General features: G+C 42.1%; 1 protein-coding gene across 18 annotated transcripts in view; it reads left to right on the top strand.

Annotated features, from left to right (window-relative positions):
* The window catches only part of NRXN3 (neurexin 3), a 925,309-nt gene that overhangs the window by 532,220 nt on the left and 377,136 nt on the right, over nucleotides 1-15,953 (top strand). The gene's annotated exons all lie outside the window — the stretch shown is intronic.

The raw sequence follows: 15,953 nt of genomic DNA, 5'->3' as shown, positions 1-15,953 counted from the left end.
ACTTTACTCAGTCGAGTCTAATTTACTGTGGGTATATTACTAATACCTAATTCAGAGGGGGACAAAAAAAAAGGCTTCTTCAGTCACAGGAGGTTGCTGTTCCGAATTCACTGGTAAACTGAGGCATGTGTATTCTTCAATAAGATACTGATGGCATTTGCTGCCTCTTGCAAGAAGAAGAGCAAAAATGATACCAATGTGATAAGTTGAATTTTACAAGTTTCCTGTTTTATAAGCTTCATTGAGATTTTCCAAGTCTTTTGGGTCTCCACAATGGTATAGGACTGGTTGTTAAAGCAAAGGTATTTTAGTCACTTCTGGGCTTGCACAAGAGATCCGGTTGCTTTCCTTGTGATATCTGGGAAATTATTCTGTAGTTATTAAACAAATGCAGACCAAGAAAGACTGGGGAAGTTAAATAGATCACAAGCACACTCCTGTTGGAAAAACATTATTTACTATAGTTGTTGGTTTTATTATTATGTCATGGATTTCCAGGTGTTCTAAAATCTGGTAAATATTTCAGAGCATTTGAAGCTTTTCCAAACCAGTGATTCTGTCTGGGGTCGCAGACTGGGACTGGGAGGAGTGTAACAATTCAGGTTACCGTGCAGTAGGATTGAAATGAGTGGCAGTAGCAGAAAGGGAATTGGTTACAACTTGCTCAAAACATTTGGCAGTTGTCACATTTAGATACAGGAACAGATGAGCCATTGATTTGATTGAGCAGGGAAGTTCTTGTTTCATTGTTCCACTGTAAAAATTTTCATTCAGATTATGGAATTTGATAGGCCTCTTAATTAGAGAGCTGTTGGTTTTTTTAAAAAAAAAAGACAGATTTTGATTGTATTTTTATCTTAGTCTTTTGGGAAGTGATGTTTATCAAGAGGATGTAAAAGTCTGGCTTCTCCGTATTTCTCTTGATCCAGTTGAGGTAGCATCTCTTGTAGCCTCCTTTCAAATGGAGAATTACAAGAAGCGTAAAAAGTTAAAGCAATTAAATTGTGATTGGAATTCAGCAGCGGGATTCTAGTCTTACATTTTTGGAGCAGGGAGATAATCCTCAAGCTTCCTTAACTAAATATCATATTGTCAATCATTGCAGCTGTGTGTGTTGTGCAGTTTGCTGTTTTCATGACATTATAGGGTCTAAGAAGACCACCACACATCAAGAATAGGGACATGAACTGTTAAAGGTTTGTGAATTACCTCTTTTGTGTAGAAATGCACCTCAGATCCTGTGTGATGGACCTGAATCAGTTAATTTGCCATGGTTAGACCTAGGTAGAGCTCTGCACAGAAGGTAGGTCATTTAGCATAAGCATGGGGTTCATCTGGGTGTCAGAAAGCCCTGCCCATTCTAATGACACTGTTTCCATAGCAGCTAATGCACTTCAGAAAAGAGGGAGACAGGAATCAAACTCATGACTAACATGGCCGTCCTGAGCTCGTGATGATATAAACTGCGGCACCCACATTGTCACGTATCGTTCAGTACGTGGTATGTCTAGGCAAGTCACTGAATAGTACACTAAAGTAATTAAACTTTCCTTTTCCTAAGAGACTGTTCTGATTAGTCATTGCTAACAGCCTTATCTTCATTGAATTCATGAGAAAGAGCTGGGTTTGTCAAACCTGCACTCAGAGTCAATACTGCCTTAAAACTTATACTGGCTTAAGTCTGGGTCCTGGAGTTCTAATGATCTTCTTCAGTTCAGCTTCTGCTTGCTGTTTGATGCTGGCCTCCTCATTTCACAGTCTCTTTGCTTTAATTCTGTCTTTCGTCAAAAGGAAAAACTACTGCTTGCTCTTCCTGGTGAAAGATGGTCTCTGAGTGTTATCATCATCACCCTTGGACCAGTCTGAGGAGGACAGACAGTGTCCCAATATGTCTGGTACTCCCACACCAGCTGTTGTAGTGACGTGTTACAGATGAGGTTTTGGAAGAGAGGGGAACGTCTACGATTTTAACTTCAAGTCTTAGATTTTGTTTGCATTTTCTCCTTTCAGTAACTCATGGGTACCCGTTTCTTGGTTCTTGCTTCATCCATCCTGAAACAACCCAATTACACCAGTTGAACAGATACTAGAGATAAAACAGACTGCAGAATTTCCCCCAGGGCTTAAGAGCAGGTGGAAGAGCCATTTCTCCCTTACCAGTGCCAGAAGTGGGAAGCTAGAAGTGAATCAAAGGACTCCTGAGATGCGGAAGAGGAACAACACAGTCAGAGCAAACACTGACATGAGCCATTTGAGCCTCAAGCCCCAAATTTATATTCCCTTGTCTTCCTAGGAGATTACATGGCCACAGTGACCAGGACAGCTCTTTTCAGTAAGATTAAAGATGGAAAAGGTCTAGAAAGTCTCAACTACTTAATTCCTCCTGTAGCACAGGTTGTCCTGCTGCAGAATAATCCCAGTGGCTTTTATGTCTCTAGTTTCACCTCAGGCAGTGAGGCTTCCAGCATATTGACTCTTTAGGTTAGAGTAAAATTCCCCCTCTAAACATGAAAAGCAGTGTCTTGTTTTATCGTTTAGTACATTTACTTAAGCTGAACAGTGACCAGTCACATTATTTTTTCTATGTCCAGAAGAGGCTACCCCACTCCTCCTCTTCTGCTACATAAAGAGAAGTGGGTGTCATGGTACTAACAGGAATTCTCTGACATGACCAGCACTTTTATGCTAAGGGACTCTATGTTGGTTTATGTGTGTTTGGTTTTTTTTTTAGTCAAAGCTGTGTTCAACTGAGGAAGAGCCTCAGGAAGGCTTTTGACTTGTATCAGGTGAAATTGGCCCACTGAATGAAAAGTAGCACATTGCTTCTTCCTGTATTTGTCTGAGCTGATGTTTCACTGAATAACGTGACTCATTATTTATGTGGTATATTAGAAATAGATCATTGACTGCTACCTGTGCTTAAGTCACAAGAGGGGAGATTAACGCGCTTTGCATCTTGAAATAATCTTTCCTCACCTCCAGACTGTGCTGGCTGGCTTATTTATGTGAAAACAGGGAGCTACACTGAAAGTTGTCAATTTATGTTGCATGCTGTAAGAGAGAAGGCTGCTTCAGGCCTGCCCCACACCACACACACCACTTTCTGATGAGGGAGCTGCCTGCTCCAAAAGCAAAGGAGCTGAAGTAAACTCTCTGGCAGCTGAACATGCCATCTCTCCAGGGCGGTGAGCTCCTGTTAGCGAAGTTGCTGCTATAAACCACAGGCTCTCCCTGTACCAAATTTCCCTAAAGACTGGAAAGAGTCTGCGCTTGGAAAGCAAGCTTCAAAGCATCACTGGTGAGCACAAGATGTGGTAGTAAAGGAAAAAAGCCAAGGATGGTATAAGGGGGAAGGGAACGGGGAAGAGAGATAGACAAGAGCGAAAATACATAGAGAACAGTGTTTGGGAGTAAGGGAGAAATTCTCTTGAGGGTACAGTCTGACTTTACGGTCAAACACATTTCCCAGGGCTGCAAGAATCAGTCCCCCAGTGGGCAGCAGCGTGTCTGGGCTTGCTTATAATTGCCAGCAATCTGTCTTGCCCTTCCAGCTTCTTGTTTTCTCCTCTCCCTTTCATTATCCCTGCTGGTCTTTAGCATGTTCTCTGGAGCTAATGCTGCAACAGGGCCTCTAATATGACTGAAGAGCTACTGGAACCAAGCTTACTGGGAAATTATTTTTAATGAGCAAAAGCGTTACACTGAGTAGTGAATTCCTTCTCTAACACAACAAAAAAGATCCTTAAAGTGGAAATCCTGCAGTGAAAACTCTTCAGATGAATAGCTTGTTAGAGGATAAAGCAGTTAGGTGAATAAAAGCCTGATTACGTACCTGGAGGTAGAATGTAATAAGAATCAGAACAAGTAAATTAATAATTTGGCTGCTGCTTCTAACTGTGGGCTGTGCCTGAGCAGTCTTATCCAATGCCTGCTCCTGAAAAGCAGAGGTATTACAAGCAGCAGAGTATTCAGAAGAGGATTTTGATCTGCATTTGAATGCCTGCTCATTTGTCTCCCAGCTGGGAGTGTAAAGTGGGAAGGAGGCATTTCAAACTGTTGTCCACACAGGGTGGTCAGTTTGGACAGGACACGTGACATCTCCAGTCGCACTGAGGCTCCCTGATGGTAATGTGACACAATGACATGACATCTCTGCCCAGCCTGCCAGCATTGATGGCTCCGCATTAGATGGATGTGGTAGGGGAGTGCAGTGTTTCCACCCTTATTGTGAACGTCATGTTCCCTGTGGTCAGATGGGGCGAGTCCTCAAAAATGTGTGCACACTGCCAAGCTCCCAGAGCTTCCTCCTGGCTGCAGCTTTGAGGAGCTGCTGCCTCTCCTGAGCTGCCTGCTCTAATCGCAGTCCCCAGGCAGCATTTATTTAGCTTGGAGTAAGTGGTTAGTGTTAACCTCACACAGACTTAAGTGCTGCTTGCGCATTGCTTCCCATTTATTTATTCCTTTTTCTTGTTGCAGTCTAGCCCCGTTTCCCTTGGGCTTTTGTGCTGTTTTTTTTTTTCTTTTTTTTTTTTTTTTCCTGTCAAGGTCTTTCCCTCCATGCCAGCAATCACGTAGAGAAATCCAGATATAAGTGTGAAAAGCTCACATACCCACTGAGTCATCGTTTTGTTGGGGATATGCCCACTGGATCATTATAGATCATTCCAGATTGATGCTGTCAAGGAAAAGGAAAATCCTGAAATCTATTCCCAAACTGAAAAGTATGCTCCCTCCATTTGGCAGCACAGGGCTATCCTTTGACTAAATGCATCCAAAAAGCCAAGCACCAACTGAGACTACCTCCCTTGTGCTCGTGACTGCTCAGCTTCCCTTCGTCAACCTGGGTCATTCCCTGCTAGAGCTCCTGAAACAGGAATGGCACTGCCACCTCTTCTAAGTGACTGGTGAGCTGCTGTATGCAGGGCAGACTGTTAGCAAAATTTCTCTAGCCGAAATAGCTCATGAATTGCTCTGTTTCTGATCCAGCTGAATTCCTCACCTTTTCTTGTTGAATATAGCCAAACTTTGCATTTACAGTATAGCTTCTGTTGGGCTGCAGGGAGAATCTCATCTCTGTGCTAAAGACAAAGTAGTAATTTTCCCCAGTGCCTGCAATACACACAGCAGTCATCTTTTATGTTTTCCCCAATGGTAATTGCTACCTTCTCTCTCTTCTGTTTTTTCAGACAAACAGTATTAGGAGATGAGCTCTGAGCAAGCCTCTAAATGAAACGTGTCATTGCTTTCACCTGTAGTTTTGCACAAACCCTCTGAAGTTTTAGCTATTGTGAACTTGTTCATCTACGTGTCACAGATCTCCCTACTGCGTTAGTTATCAGATAATGTGGCTGCCTGCATACCTTTTTTTTGGCCTTGTAACTAAAGATAGCATAGCATTCACTTTGTTAAGATAATTTAATGTAAATCTATGACGACAGTGTCTTTCTTTAAGACCTTCTGTCTGATGGTCTTAAATCACATTTATGTATGCTAATGGATTGACTCTAATAGCTCCCACTAGAGGAACACAAGAAATAAGAGATTTTCCTAAGGTTATACAGGGAGTCAGTGTCAGAGTACCTTCCAGCTGAACCCTGTCTGTTGGTTTTGAGTTAAACTTTCATCAAGGAGTTTGCTTGTGTTGTAATAAATGATACTCTGTGTGTTGAAAACCTAACATCTGAATCAAATGTCTAGAATTTTACATTTTAGTAAGCCAAGAGCACAGAAGACAACAAAAATAATAGCCTTTTTAAAATAGAATTTTTGGAGTGACTGTGACTGCCATCTCACCTGGATAGGAAGAACTTTACAGTTTGTGTGTGTGATGCGCTGTGTCTTTTCAACACACAAAATAGAGATGCATCACGTAAGCACGCAAGTGTCAGCAAGTGCAAATACGCATCCTTCTTTACCTTCCTGTTCTGCAAAAAAACTAAATAAAATATAAATATTATACAGTCACACATACTCATTTTACTTCCTTGTTCCCTCAAATTTAATCTGGACCAAAATTTGCACTTTAATTGCAAATGGGTTTTTTTGGTTTTTAAAGGAAAAAAGAAAAACCTGCTTCCCTTGTGCCAATCCTGGTATAGAGAGCAGGGAATAATATATGAAAATGTTGCTTGTTGTGGTGTTACCAAAAGTAAATGCTGTGATTTCATTGGGTAGTGGTTTATATTTTCTCCTTCATCCCATTTTGGGCTATTGTTTAAGTAGAGATAATGTAGCCAAAGCTTTCCGAACTATGAGTGTAATTCTAGGATATACCACTTAAAAAAAACCAAACAACTCTAGCATTCAAGAGTAATTACTCCAAATATTGCTGTAGCGTGGTTGTTGTAAGCAGCAGTGGAAGTCTTTATTATAAAGTAAACTGCATTCTCTGGGATTGTTGCAGATTTATAACATTATAACAGTTGAATAATTTGTCCCATTTGACGTTACTCTTCCATCTGCTGGGACGCTCCAGCACAGCAGCATCCAGGCACAGGGTGATACTTCTCTATTTTCGAGCAGGGAACTGATTCAAATACATGTATTCCCTCTACATAGAAACTAATCCGCGGAGACTTCCCTTGAGGCTATTATTCTGAGTGAGAGCCCAAAAAGCCTGGCCTGGCACCCATTGCAGAGAGGGGTGGGAACAGAGCAGAGCAGCTGTGGTTGGGCTGCTGAAAACAGCTGGATTTGGCCAGCAGGCTTACATAACCCCAGCCGTGCTTCCTCTAACGGCAGGCGTCTTCCAGAGCTGAAGTAACGACGATAATTTTTCCTAGGGGCTTAAGCAGGTCACGAATTTCTTCCTGCAATGAGCAGTAGGCAGTCTGAAGCGACAGAGCCTGTCCTGACATATTCCAGTGAGAGCTGCTTCTGAGAGGAGAGGTTGTAGCGGAGCAGCCAGGTGCTGTGTGGGACTGAGAGTGAACAAGGGGAAATATTTGCAAAGGCAAATACTGTTAGTTCTTTCTCAGTGCTTGGGGAAGGGGGGCTGTTGAGACAAGGAGAGCTGCTCAGCCCAGCAGCGTTCCCCTCAGCTTCGCTTTCTGTCTGCGAGCTTTGAGAAGTTTTTGCGGAAGAGCATCTGAGCAGTATCTAACAGGGAATTAGGCAGGGATGCTTGCAGAGAAGAGAGCAGGAGATGGGCTTTCATAATTGAAACAGAAAGATAAGGAAATACATACGTAACAGAGGAGTGGTGGAAAGGGAGCCCTTAGAATAGGCTTAGGAGCCAGGGGCTCAAACTTGATTTCTCACGTCTTGTTCTGTTGGATAAGTCACATCACGCGTCTGCCTGATTCTTCTTATCTGTATAATGGGGGACATATTACAGATCTCTGTTTAAGGGGAGGTCTGAGAATTAATGGATGCTGATAGAGTGCTTGGAAGATGAAAAATGCTGAGTATTACCACAGCAAATAGTAACCCCTTTGACTCATTTATGATCTTATTACCACCAAATGTCTCTCTGGCTTCCTGTCATTTCAACTAAGCCTCCTTCTTATCCTATTAACCACCAGGGGGAAGATCCTCAGCTAGTGTCAGTTGTCACAGCTCCATTGACTTCAATTATTTCTCTTGCACAACATATTTCATCCAAAGCACTTCAAGCATTTGAGAGATACTGGCCAATTAAGTACCACAACCTCTACAGGAGGTACAGAGTCATATCACAGTTAGAGAAACTTAGAAAAGAAAGGTTAATCAACTTACCCAAGGTCGGGAAGAAAGCATAACAGAGATAAGAAAATGGACCAAGAGTCGTGCTCCTTTCTGGATGTCACCTTGGCCAGGTTTTTCTCTGCGTATTGAGGTGGATCTAAAGCCACTATTCGAAGCTCTGCCTTTTTCAGGTTCTTACTGGTACAAGACAGAAGAGGACTCACTTCTTTTTCACGCTGTCATACAGTTTAGTTTTTATCATTCTCATTTTATTCGAGATATGGTAGGAAGAGAATTATGGAGGCTACGCATATAAAAGCTGATTCCTCAGCTGGTATAAATTAGAAGGACTTCCCAAAGGCAATGGGAGTATGATGACTTATACCTGAGGATCTGGTCCCTGGGGCTTATTTCTGACAGAGTAGGGCTATAAGATGCCTAGGGATTTTCAGCCTCCAGTCACTTACTTATGCACAGGCTTTCTGAAGCTGCGGGAAGCTAAACTGCCTACTGGTGGTGATTGCTTTTCCAATATATGGCAAGCCAGGACTTTATCGTCGTATGTGCAAATGATTCTCAGTAAGCTAGTTAGTGCCCTCCTGCCAGCGGAAAGTCCAAAATGGCTGCATCAAATGGCAATACTTAGAACAGCCGCAAGTGGAAACACTTCAAATATCCACAGTAACTCTGCTCTTTCTGAGACGGGATTTTTTTTTTTTCCCCATCTAGGGAGTGTTTGTGCACCTTCAGCATTTTATTCTACAAATTTAGACCCTCTTTCAGGGAAGCTAGTGAATGCTGTGATAGTGGAGCTTAATTTATAAATAGCCAGCAGACGAGCATGAGGAGAGGCAATGAATAACTCACAGATGGAAGAGTTAGAGATCAGTTGTGACATAATGGCAGAGCAGCAGTGCAGAGCTGAGGAGCAGCGTGAGGTCGGGTCAGCACTCAAAGAGAATCCCCAAGTACAGTGCTTAGTTAGACATACAGTTTTAAGTCCAAAATAATTTAAAAAGCACAAAAAAAAACCACCAAAAAAAGAGAAACAAACAAAAACAACCCTCACCCTGTGAAATTTGCAGCTTTGGTGCAGTGCTCATAGTGTCCTGCTAGGAAATAATAGTATGTTACTGAGTTTTGTGTTTTGTGGTTTTTTTTAAAGCTACAAACAAGTTGAAGAGGAAAGCCTATCAGAGGTATAAAAACCAAAATGTATTTATAAGCTTGAGATCTTCATTTCCTGAAGCAGCTTTAAATCCTTATAGTGTGCTGTCTTTGTACACTGAGTTAAGACCAGATAATATCAAAATGCCAGCTATTTATTATTTAGATAAATAACTGTATCTAAAATGTGCTGTGTTTTCACACTTAGGGGAAAAAAACAATCCTGTCTCTCTAAAGCTCAAGAAGGTATTTACATCGATGTAAATATATATAAATGTGTTTTTACACACATTTAAGTAAATGCAGGTCAGTTCTGGGAGAAGCCAGGTCTAAGAATTCACAGGAGCACTGGAGGAAGGCCTGGAGTGTGTGGAGAGGGAAGTGAGGGGAGGATAGAGCAGTGCAGAAATTTGGATTGATTACCTGTGTGATTGATTACCCTTTTTTACCACTCCACACATATACTTCAGAACTAAGAACTCATACTTCCTGAAAAAACCTTGCTGTCTAAAAACCTGGAAAGGTCCTGCTAGAAAGGCTATAGCTAAGGAAGGAACCTTTTCCTTCTCCTGTAAGAATTATTTTCATCCTTGATTGTACTCACGTGCTGTTCTCTATCTACCTATGCTTCAGGAGATCTGTCCGGGTCCTTTCATAGGGAGCTTATACTGATTGCTGCTGTGGCTGGCCTCTCCAAAACCATGGTCTCTTGCATATCCCCCTGCGAAGGGTGTTTAGGACTCCTGCTGGTCATGGGGTGGTCCCTGGTGGACAGGAGTATCCCATCCATCTTGGTCTTGTTCCAAACGCCGTTAACCATGTCATACCTCGATGATGTGTCAAACCTTTGGAAAATACACACCATACTTAGGAGCAAGAGGACATGATGCAAGGACATTGTAGATTTGGGTCATTCTGCATGACCTGATGGGGTATACAGGAGAGGCAGGTGTTCTCTCTGAGGGTCGTTCACAGAGGAAATCCCAGGATCTCTCTCTTCAGGTAATATTTTTTGGTGAGGGAGAGGGAATGCTGTAGGAGCTGTGTGCCACCTGGCTGGTTCAGTGTCACTTCTGACATTTAGCTAATACACAAATATGGTTCTTACTCTCATTTTTTCCAGTTCTAAAGAAATGTTAAAATGTATAAAAGCCATCATGTTATCATCAGTTTTGATGATAGCATTAAACAGTGTATTAAACCATTCCCTTCGGTGTACAATTCATACCTCTTAGCCTGGAGGTGCATTTCTTATTAAAATGTCTCAGATCCACATATTGTGAAATAATATCCACTGAATTTTCCCCTTTTTATTTATGTATTTAAAAGAAGTCGGTAAGGGATTTGGGGAAACAAATGAATTTACTGCCTGGTAATAATGTAACATCATAAAAGGTACAGTGCTTATTATGAGAGTTATTTTCTAAGAGAATTTTAGGCATTTCATTCAAATTGGCTTTGAAATGAGCACTATTCCAGATGGACTAAAAACTATCTGAATGTCCCCAGGGACAGTATGTTCAGTTGGAGATAAGGGGACAGTAGAGTTGGAGGGTGCTTTAGAAAAGATTGGGCTGCAAGATTTCCTTTTGCTTCCAATCAAAACAGTCAAGATTTACAGAACTAGTGGTTTTGATTGCTTCAATTTGAATGATTTGAAACTGAGTTTAAAAACTGATTGCAGAGGGTACTGATCAGTCCTTTCCCGAAACTCAGGTTCCTGTAAGGGTTCTCATTTCAACACTCAAACATTGAGGTACCTAACGCCAAACTGCACTAAACCATCAGCCTGGCTGAACAGCTGCAGTGTTCATGTGGAGAGGGTTTAAGTAATAGTCATCAGTTCTGTTGTCAAACAGGGAGGAACTGCAAGCCCCAGAGAACAAAAAGACAATGTGACAAATGGTCTGTGTTGGTGGATTTGCCAGAAGAGTTACACGCAGAGCTTATATAAACAAGCTTATATCTCGTGCCAGCACGGGGCACGGATAGCCACTTGGCTGTCCTGGGGAAAAGCACCTTTTTTCTTGGTGTAAATTGTGTCTGTAACTGAGAGTTTTTCCTCAGAAGAGATGAGTCCTTTGCAGGGGTAGGTGAGATGTGAGGAATTCACCCAGCCACAGCCACACAGGGACATGGCCAGGCTCAGGTTTCAGCAGTTCCCAAGGAACTGCCTGCTCGGGGCATCATTGTGGATTTGCAGGGGTTGTTCCCTGAGTATATTTGTCCTGCAGGATCTGGCCCTTACCAGGCACATGTGCAGTATGGCAAATGGCTTAATATTTCCCCCCCTACCCCGTTCTATTTCCTTCTTTTATAAATCACTTCTTTTTAATTTAAAAGTTTAACAAAATATGACTTTTTGGCCTGTAAAGGTCTAAGATTCTGGGATGTAGGTGACAGCCTCCCCCTGCTGTTATCTGTGCTCTCTTATGCTTGCTGTTCTTCTTCAGCACTGAAAATGTAATCGAAGTCACCGGAGCACTGATGGACCTCAACTGGTTGATTAGAATTGGATAAACTAGACAAATTCTGGTGGGAATGGAAGGCATTTATGATGACTACCTGGCATTTTCTCTGCCCTTTTTTATGTACTTGTCACTGTATTTTCCCACATCAATCTCATAAAACATTCTTTTGCTCATGCTTGAAATATTGATATTATCCTACAGCAAAGATAAAAGCACATCACAGAGCAATATGGCTTGGTGATAGAATTATCTGCAATACACAGAAATCTCTACTGATGTTTAGGGCTGGCATGGTATTAAACACATTACTTTTGCTGACAGGCATTTTCATTTCCTTGCATCAAGCAGGTAGGGGAATTTGAAGAAAATCTAGTTTTCAGTTCTAGATTTGTTCAATAAAAAATGTAAAACAGAAATGGCGGCGGGTGTGGTAGCATCTCTTTAAATCAAAAGGAACTCACTGAAAGTTTAAATAAGTTTCAGAGAACACTATGTGGTTTTATGTGTATATTTATGTGTTTGTATGTCTGTATTTATGTACATATCTATCTGTACATAAGTATTTATATAAACCCTACCATTGTTGTCTATTTAACAATTCTGAAATGTCTGGGGACAATCCAAAATCAAGCAGTTAAAAATTAGCATCAGTGAACCTTGTGCTCCTTTGGTGTGGGCTTTATGATGCCATCTTTGGCAACATCTTTACTCGTTATTTCCATCCTATGCCTTTCTCCCCATGCTGCGCACAGAAAAAAAAAAAAAAAAGAGCTTCTGGCATGAACTGGGGATCTGCTTTCAAAATGACTGCCCTGTGCATGGAATGCCGGCTTCGATTTTACTGAAGCGGGAGGTTTGGCCAATGGGGCAGGGGATTCTTACAAGGGAGGGGGAGGCCTCGTAGAGCAAAGCATTGATTAAGGGGCATCTTGTTCTGTCTTTCCTCCCTCTTTCCTCCCCAGGGTCACAGTATGATGCTGGGTAAGTTACTAAAATCAATTTTTTGTCAGTCCATCCCTGATTTATGTGTTCCTTGTGTTCCTGTCCCCAGCTTGAGATGGTAGAGCTTGGATGGAAACAATATTGAGCCCTGAAAACAGCAATCAGGCCAGCGCTAAATGTGCTTCAAATGTGCAAGGTGCCGTAAGGTGCTAAGCACTCTGTGTAATCACAATTTGCAATCTGAAATTGCACGTTCAATACCAGTGGGCATTTTGACTTAATTCCCCTGTTCCTGAGCTCTACATTTGTAAAATGAGCCTATCACCTCAGAAAGGTGGTGTCCAAAGTAATTAGTTTTGTGCAAAACAGTCCAGCGCTCTGCTGAGTGGCACCACGGAAAAGCTCATGTGAAAATAAATTACTATCAGAGCAGGATTAGTGCAGTGTGCAGGAGAAGGGGCCGCAAATGGAGCAATCAGGATAAAATGTAATATCAAGTAACGGCACCTTCAACAGGTGTTATCCTTCTGTGTGTTAAATGAAGGAAAGGTCCTGTCAAAAAGAGTAGCGTGTGATTGTGTAATGAGAGAATGTATCGAAACATACACACCTGGAAACCAGGGACTGCTTTTATACTGTGTTTGTGCAGGAATTTATGCCTAGAAATCAACAATAGTAAAAAAGAATAGTGTTTGCTGGTGGTAGGATGGGAGGGAATCTGATGTAATGGCTGAGGCCCGGGGCAGGGACTGCTCCACCCCAGCGGTCTGTTCTGCCCCTCACGGCCTCCACTCTGCTCTCACTAAGTTGGAGGTAATTAATCTGTGACACTAAATTCATTTGGAATAGTTTGATACCATAGTTTTTACAAATATAACCTATTTCCTATGTAGCACACAATTTATTTGTGGAGTTGTGGATTTTGGAACAGTATTTTCATACATATCCACATATCCTGGTTTCAGCTGGGACAGAGTTAGTTTTCTTTCTAGTAGCTGCTGTGTTTTGGGTTCAGTATGAGAGTAATGCTGATAATACATACTGGTTTGGTGGTTGCAAAGTGATGTTTAGATTAGTCTAGGACCTTTTCAGCTTCCCATAGAAGCTGAGAGGGAGCATAGACAGGGCAAGCTGGCCAAAGGAATATTCCATACCACACGTCATGCTAAATATCTAAGCGGGGATTGGCAGGGGGGCAGAAATCCATGATCACTGCTCTGGACACGCTGGGCAACTGATCATCGGGTGGTGAGTTCTGTGTATCACTTTATTTTGTATATTCTTTTACCGTTATTATAATTATCCTCTTCCGTTACTTTTGTATTAAACTTATTTCAACCCCCGAGGATTTGTGCTCCCTCCCCTGCTTTTCCCTCTCTTCTCCTTACTGTGCTGGGGTGTGTGAGCCAGTGGCTGCCTAGTCCTAGTTGCTGGCTGGGGTTAAACCATCACAGTATGTTTTCAGGATTATACATTCTTTGTAAGATAAAACTTAGTGTTCTTCTGCTGTACTGAATAGAGCCAGAGCTGATCAGAGCGTGCTGGGGATTTCATATGCTGCTTGGTTTTGGGAGATCGAGTCTTCTGCAGCCTAGAAGGCAGTAGCTTTGGAGCAGGAGACTCTGGGGTCTCTTCTTGCTACTGTTAGATAGTTAGGTATTCTGCCTGAATCTGGCATAAATTATTAACCTGTAAACCCTATATTTTCTGTAACTGATGAGGGATTTATGAAACTTTTGAAAATCTAGCTGAATATAACCAAGTATTTGTTTATGCCAGTATTGGGGACTGCAGTGAAATTTGTTAATAAGCCAAATTAGCAAGAACACAGAAAATGAGATGTCAGTGGTACTACATAACCTTGTTAGGCTGTTTCCCCAGGAAAAGCAGAGGTTTACCTGAATGTGTGGCACAACTGACACAAAAAAATTGTGCTGATCCTTAACCTTTGCTAGCAGTGTGCCTTCTCATTGCTGGCAAGCCTCAAATTGTATTTAGCATATGACTTACTGTAGATGCATACCCCTTGCTTGAGGACATCATGGAGGTGAACTGTATGTGGGCAGCTGGGATCACACTTGCGAGGGGTTCTTATAGCTGCTTTTGTGAAGGGACTGCTGAGGTTAAACTGCATAGTTTTTGTAATTTAGTCTTTCCTGCTGGATGTGACCTCAAGTTTTCTCTCAGGTCTAAGCCTTGACAGAAAAAAACCCCAACACTTCCATCTCATCAAAAGGCTGAGCATATTTGATCTGGTTAATTCCTAGAAGGTGAGAAAATACATATAATTTTGCAGAGCTCCTTTTAGAGCAGAAGTACCAAGAGAAGGACTGTTGTCACCATTTCCAGCTCGTCTGGAATCTGCTGTCTTTTGAGATTGAGAGGAGAAACAGTTACTTTTCTCAAGAGGCACTGAACCAATATAAAAGCTTTTAATCCTATCCAAAAAGAACGAGTCAGGTTATCTCCTGCCATCCCCTTGAATGTGCCAACCATGAAGCTAATATATGCATATGTAAGCTCCACATATAACCACACCCTACAAGGAAAGGTTGATCCCGTGCAGTGGAGTTACATTACCTTTTACATTACTGCTTGTTCCAGGTAGTGTTCAGGTCAGTGCTATTGAGCATGTTTCTTTGTGTGGCAATTTATATTGTGTGCGGGTTCCAGGGGACAGCATGGGGGATCGTATGGCTGTAGGTAGCGCAAAGCCTCTGTGTACATCCATCATTTTCAAGGCAGTAGGAAAGCTCATTCTTTTTGCCAGGCTTTAGCTGCAGGAGCCTGGATGTGCCTCCCCCTTGGAGCTCCTGTTGGCCAGTCGCACGGGGAATAGTCAGCAGTCAGGGCATCCATTCTGCAGCTGCCTGGCACAGCACCAAGCTTGCAGGAGGGCACCAGAGAAAGCATAACCCTGTTTCAAACTATTCAGGCTCATCAGCAGACTGTGGTATTGCAGAAGAGGAGAGGTAACGTGGCTGCATAGTTCATCCTTATGCAAATAAAGTGCCAGCCAGCAATAGTGAAAAGGGACTATTTCCTGAAATTAAGAAATGCTACAAGCAGCAAGGTAAAGAGATGGTGTTATGAGTGTGCTACTCTTGCCCTTTATTCTGTTGTAGCCCATGAACCAGGGAGACAAGGAAGGAAGAAAGAAAAAGGAACAGCAGGTGGTCACAGGAGAGAGGAGACAGAGGAAATAAGGCAGATTCCCGGGGGGTGATTAGTTTTAGGAAAGCTCAGGCAGTGCAAGGGAGAGTGCTGTTGCCTACCCAAGTTTTACCTAGATGAGAAGGCTAGTAACTAGCAGTGCAGCCACGAATCTACTTTAGCTTTTCATTTTCTCACTCCAAAGGCAAATAAATGCATATTTAAATGATCACAGCAGTTAAACACTGCTCCGGTGAAGTAGCATTCTGTTACATTTGCCTAGCAAACACCTGGATGTGCCTCTGCAGAACAGAGATTTTGAAATGTTCATTGATCAAGAATTCTGGTTGGTCTTTTAAATGTGAAATGTATTTTTATTTCTAGTGCATAATTTAAGTTTGAGGCCAGTAGTGTCTGATGCGTTATCTTAAAATCTGAGCTCCTGCAGGCACATGGTACGTCATTGTATCTGCTCATTTATTTTTTCTGAAAGTGAATTTTCCAGCTATTACAGATGAAAGCATGAGAAGAGACCCCCAGTTTCCCTATCCCTCT

Source organism: Calidris pugnax, unplaced genomic scaffold (genome assembly GCF_001431845.1).
Source record: "Calidris pugnax isolate Ruff unplaced genomic scaffold, ASM143184v1 scaffold56, whole genome shotgun sequence".
Lineage (NCBI taxonomy): Eukaryota > Metazoa > Chordata > Aves > Charadriiformes > Scolopacidae > Calidris > Calidris pugnax.
The sequence above is the reverse complement of the archived record's forward strand: the minus strand, read 5'-3'. Positions and strand labels throughout refer to the sequence as shown.